This window comes from Cyclopterus lumpus, chromosome 21, assembly GCF_009769545.1.
Source record: "Cyclopterus lumpus isolate fCycLum1 chromosome 21, fCycLum1.pri, whole genome shotgun sequence".
Lineage (NCBI taxonomy): Eukaryota > Metazoa > Chordata > Actinopteri > Perciformes > Cyclopteridae > Cyclopterus > Cyclopterus lumpus.
This window is the reverse complement of record NC_046986.1, coordinates 3882544-3888885: the sequence shown is the minus strand read 5'-3', so window position 1 is coordinate 3888885 and position 6342 is coordinate 3882544. Positions and strand designations below refer to the sequence as shown.

Sequence of the window (6342 nt, the reverse complement as noted above, 5' to 3'; positions counted from 1 at the left end):
CTAGTTTAAGACTTTTGCTCTTAACTCACGGACTCTTGGAGACTCATCTGTTGTTGCAATATCAATGTTGTAGACAGTTGTCTGCACGAAGGTGAAGAGTGGGACAAGGGTTTCATCATAGGACAGGTTGAACACATAGTGGGATTTAAACAGGTCATCAAAAGCACCCAACGAGCTGGTGGCTTTGCACGGGATGAGTTGTTTGTCCACTACGATGTAGAAGGCATCAATTTGGTTTTGGGTTCGGCCAACAGCAAGGATGTATGGTTGTTCAGCTCTCTGCCCTGCAGGTGTTCAACGATGCTGCAGCATGACTAAAAAAAACAGAACAAACACCTTAGAGTGGCAGTTCAAATTATCAGCCACACATTGGTACTTGCTGTTCCTTGACAGTTTAATAGATCCACCAGTTTGACCAGTCACCTAGCACCTTGTCTCACAAACGTAAACTTTACGCATGCTTAACTCCTAGTTAAGCATGTGTAAGAATCTGAATTATCACTTGAAAGCAGCATAGAAAAAGGAAGAATTAGCAAGTTTTCAAATGATCACTACATACTTAGGTTTATAAGAGAAAAGAAGAGTTGAGTTGCTACTGTCTGTCTGTCTGTGTGTGTCTGTGTGTGTCTCTGTGTGTGTGTGTGTGTGTGTGTGTGTGTGTGTGTGTGTGTGTGTGTGTGTGTGTGTGTGTGTGTGTGTGTGCACAGAGTCCTTAATGTTTAGGAATTGTTGTGAAGTTTGCAACATTGAGACATTCAGATTAGTTATGTTTTTTTTTTGCAAACTCATGTCTCTTGTGTTTAATTGAGTTAATGAAACTGAAAAACTGGCTTGTGGGATCAGATGAGACCTACATACCTTGTGAAAGTGCTACATTTTGCCCGCTGCATCACTGGGACTTATTTTCGTCCTCTTCCGTCCAGCTGTGGGTGGCAAGAGATGGAGCAGGAGCAGCAGAGATGCCATGTCACTGTCCCAGTCTACCAGGAGCAAAAAGACAAAAAAAGTCATTAGTATGTACTGGAATGCACACAGATAATATCACTAGCCATTTGGACTATAAACCATGCATTTTATGTAACTTACTGCTGTGATCGTTCTCTGCAAGGTTTTCAGCCGCCGTCAGAAGTCGGCACAGTTCAGCTGTCTGAGTCAGGTGTTTGGCCTCTTTGATAACCTTGGGCTTGAATGCTGTATCCCACTTCTCAAGCATCTTGGCAGCTGTTTCAGCACCAAACAGCAGCAGGAAGTCTTGATTCAGCTGTTGATCATACATAGATGCAAAACCATATTATTCTTTTTTTACATCACTGGCACTGTTAATTTCTAATGTCCAACTAAATTAAGAAATAAAAGACATGCACAACTCACTAGTCCTTTGACATCTAAAAAACGGGGAAACGTTTCAGACATCTGTGGTTCTCTGCGGGTCATGGACTAGGTCCTGGCGATGTTGTAAGGTCATCTTCATCTTCTCAAACACACTTGTTTTATCAGGAGAGTGAACAAGAAATGATATAGCCTCCCTATAAGCATCTCCATCAAGCTGCTGAGACACTGTGGCTGCTGATCTCCGGCGGTTTGGTCCCTGTGCTTGAGGCCTGATGCGCTCTGCCTTGCCTGGACGTTGATATTTATTCCTCGAGATGGTCTTGAGGCGCCATGCTAAATATCCTGTGCCTTTTTCCTCATCATAGAAGTGCTCCTAGTAAGTTATTTTAAATATATATAATTACAAAGGTCACTCATTGATCTCATAGAAAAGGCAATTATGGGATTGTGAATGAATTGCTTAACAATGTCCATCAAATATATAGAATACTTTCTGTGGTTTATTTGTATATCCATTCTATTGATGTTTTGAAGAAAACCCCAAAACTATAGTCTGTAAGTTTGGTCTGTATTCTGGAAGTACTACTTACATAGCCATTTGGAGAATAGGGATCCTTTAGCGAAGGAAAGAGTGTAATGATTCCCAGGGCAAACTTCTCCTTCTGTTTACGGGAAGGAATCCTCCTTTAGAGTAAAGATGAAAATAAAACATTAAATTAGAATGCCTCACTAATGACTATAGGGCCTCACCTTTGTTAATTATATACCATGCATTCTGAAAATAAATAAAATTCCTTCTTAATATAAATCTTTTAGTCTGAAATGGTTTAGAATTTTACAATTTGTTAAAGAAACACTTACCCATGCATTTCAGTCATATGGCTAGCCAATATGTTGACAAGCTGTCAAGCTTCAATGAATTTTCGGACTTGTACTCTTCAAGGACGTCCTCACCTCCAGGCTTTGTAAGCAAGGCATTTTCTACCATATACTCACATAAAATAAATGTTTTTAATGTACAATTCAGTCTTCTGGGATCAAAATAATTTAAAACAAAATAGACACAAATTTGCCTGTTCAGACGAAGGTTAAAAGGAATTCCTTGCACCAAACGAAGGTTTACAAAATAAAGAAATCTGGTAATGAAGCAACAATGTTCTGTGATACGTAGGCCATGTTAAAGCCAAAGTAAGCAATATAGTCTACAGTACTAAAGGGAAGGCTCATAACCCGATAACCTAATTCAATAAATATGTATGGAAAGAAGAGTTACATAATAGAAAGCTACACAACAGTTAAACCCTGTTTGGATTTGTACTGTACTAAATTACTTTACTTTGTCAATTTGGCATTCACCAGTCTAAATGTCCTTATACTGGAAAGAAGCTTAATTCAGTGTAACAATTTTCCTGATATCTTTTGAGTAAAAACTATAACTGACATCTACTGCTCTCATGTACCTCTTTTGCATCCTCTGAATCAGAATACTCTGTGGTAGACCTGGTCATGATGTCAGAGGTGGATATATTTCTGCCTGTCAAAATCCCCATTTGTCTTTGACTGTAGAGGTCATTGTCACGTGAAGAATGTGACATGGGTTCCGTGAGGGAAGATGGCGTTGAATGATCTGAAGAAGAAAATAAATAAATGCTAAATAAATTGGATGCTGATCTGTCTTTTGCTGAAATGTTGTTTCTTTGATACTGTAGTCACAGTCAGGGACATAAAAGGGATTCAAAGCAGATAAACTCTGAGCATTGACTTCAACACATTTAGTAATGAAACCTACCTTCATCTGAAATGTTGTCACGCACTGTCAGACATAAGTCTGGATTGAACTCTATTAGTTCAAGAAGGATGTCTTCCTCCACTTCTGTGTCAGCTTCATCAAAAATGTGAAGTTCAGCTACATCATGAAGCCCAAACTTGTTTTTTCACTACAGATACAGATAAAGAAAACAAACAGGTTTTAACTGCACATAACGGCTGACTGATCAACCAACTGAACAACGTATCTGAATTGCACACTTTGATTTGTTAACAGCAGCAGTATGATGTTGCAATTTAGCCATTACCAACATGACAGTGTAAAAGACAAAATAATAACTTTTATAAGCAAGTTATAAACTAAAAAGCGCCCTCAGTCAACTACTAATGTTTAGAGCTGCAATTGCGGACACACTGTTTTCCAGTTGTGGCAACACTTAACATTTTTAGCCAAGCAACCAAGAAAATCACAATGTAACATCCGAATATTAATTATCAATGCTTCCTATTTAGCATGTCAAAATAAACCAAAAGTGCCTGCAGCAAGAAGTATAATGCCTTCTTCTGACATAAGACAAATAGCACCAAGTAAAATAAATAATGCACAGCACAGAAAGTATCTTGGAAGAAAACTGCCACTTAAACAATGTGCATACAGGAGATGTTACTCACCGGCACTGATGAAATCCAAGTATGTGAACTCTTGCTGTAGTCTGATGTACTTCTTTGTACTGTGGTACTTCACCTTCAGCAGCATGATATCTTGCAGAAACTGCCAATGGTGGAAAAAACTAGCTGTTCAACTTTCTCGAGGCAAGGAGTTATTAAACATATCTCAAGTGAAACAAGTAGTCTATTACAGGCTATAAAGGTATATATAGTCTCATGTTGTAAATTAAACTACACAGGTCTATAATTACCGTTTTTGGGTATCAATGAGGCACAAGCTGCTGCTGTCCTCTACTGTCAGTGTAACTAGCTGTTTAGCACACGCTCGCGCACATAGACATTGGACGCTGTGTTTAACATGTTAAAAGCTAGCGTGCTAGCTTCTGCATGCACGGGGGCCCCGTGCTGCAATAAAGACGGTGAAGGAACGAGACGCTAGGAGGTGAAGGAACAAGTGCGGAAGCGCTCGAGACAAAGATGCCGCGAAAGCAGTAACCCTCGTGACCGTAGTGCCGCGAAACTATTATGTCCACGAGCGGTCGAGACCGCAGTACCGAGGCACAAACTAGCAGCGCTCCAGACCGCAGTGCCAAGAAGCCAGTAACGTTAAATACTATCGTGCTCGAGGGCAGTCCCGCAACATGAGCAGTGCTCGAGACCGCAGTGACACAAACCCATTAACCGCCAAGACTGCTGTAGCACAAACCTTTCTGTCCTGTCATGTTGGATGGTTGCATCTCTGATTGCAAAATATTGTCACATACATTTTCTAAAAATGCAAAAAGGCCAATTATTGTTTTGGCCTGTTGTGAAATATGTTGGACTGGTTACTTATTTATCATCTCAGAACGTTTTGATGTTAGATAAAGTTAGCTAACATTTAAACATTAGCATTATATGAGCTAACCATATTAGTTACAACTTTAATTATTAGTTAACCTAACTAGTTGACAATTATTAACTTTCGCATAGCAAACCATTTAACGTTGGGCATCCAAATAACATTGTAACACACCTAGCAAACAATATATTTGACAATCCTATCAGAGAAAATGGCCCTTAAATAAATAGTTAACTGCTTGCTAGCTAGATAGCTATTAGCCACCAGGCTCAATGACAAATAAAACACATTGCACCACACTTGACATCAACACATAATTGTATATAAGGCTAAAGATAAACAGCCTGCATTAGTAAATAACGTTATATTTCGTTCTTACCTCCTGAATTTAAATAATCTTCCGGACACCGACTTCTCTCGACTGGCACCGTCAGTTGAAGAAAGACCGCGAAAATGTGTAGATAACTCAGTCAGGAGTGCATTGCGTTAACTCGCCGAAATAACTCCGCCCCCAAAGCGATTTCAACACTGCAAGTGCTTAATGAACACGGAAAACAACGCTGATCAACTCACTGGAAATTTAACACTAAGTAACACTACCGATTTTGCTGTGTGCCCTCAGAAGGAGAAGGGGCAGACGGAGAGAGCTCGGAGGACCCTCTGAAGATACCACGTCGGGGTTGGGATCGGAAGACCGCATGGCACAGAGGAGAAGAATTAAGATGATTTATTATTCTGGTCACTGACAAAGTATCGGCACTGCAATTGCAAGAGTAGGACAGAGGTCTGATAAACTCGCAGGTTGAATCAGAAGTCTGCCCTCAAACACAGAAACATAGTCTTTTTTAAACAAGGACACCACGCCAATTGTAGAGTTGTAATGTTTTTTATCTAAACTTGCACTGGGTATTAAAGGATGTCTATGTGTAGATTATTTGATAATATACTGTATTATTAAAGAATGTCTTGGGGGTTGCGATTTTCAGGAGGACGCCCATCCACCAACAGATGGCTCAGCCTATGAGCAGACTATGCACCAATGTATTTCCTGTTAGGCTTGACCAATGGGAAGTGGGGATTCCCAGGAACAAAAGTTTATAAAAGGCAATGGTTGTTGAAGTCATGGTCTTCTGGGGAACGTGAGAGACAGGAAACAGGGTAGCTGTGAGTGGGCTGTGTATTGCAGCATGTATCTAACTGGAACGTAGGTGCCTCTTGTTGTCACCAACTTATCTCTGCCTCCCCCAGATAAGTCAGCCGTCTGACCTTCAGTTATGTGAAACTGTTTCCTTCACAACCCAGTTATCTTGTTATAATCATGAGTCTACTGCAGGCTAACATGTACGAGACCTTTAGCAAATGAAAGTATAAAAATAAAGAAATATAAGAACACATATAATATATAAAACTATTCACACTTAAAGCTATGGTTGGAAATGTAGTTTCGATACATTTTGTGTTATGTTTGTTGACGTTTTCTTTACAGTACATCCTATAAACAATCAATATGCTATGAAAAGAAATACAGTATCTGTGGATGTCATAGGATTGTAATATGCACAACCATCATGGAACTGCTTGTCCAGCTGCCTGCATTGTGCCTGTGCACTCATTGCACATCACTTGAGTCTCTCAACATGCTGCTAGCAGTGTCAATTTAATAAATATATTAGCTTAATATATTTGGGACCCCACAAAGCATGTGTGGTAGCAGCTCGGTTGGGGTACAAGTA

General features: G+C 39.8%; 1 pseudogene; it reads right to left on the bottom strand.

Annotated features, from left to right (window-relative positions):
* Positions 1-2320, bottom strand: LOC117750962 (annotated as a pseudogene).
* Between the last annotated feature and the right edge of the window lie 4022 nt (positions 2321-6342).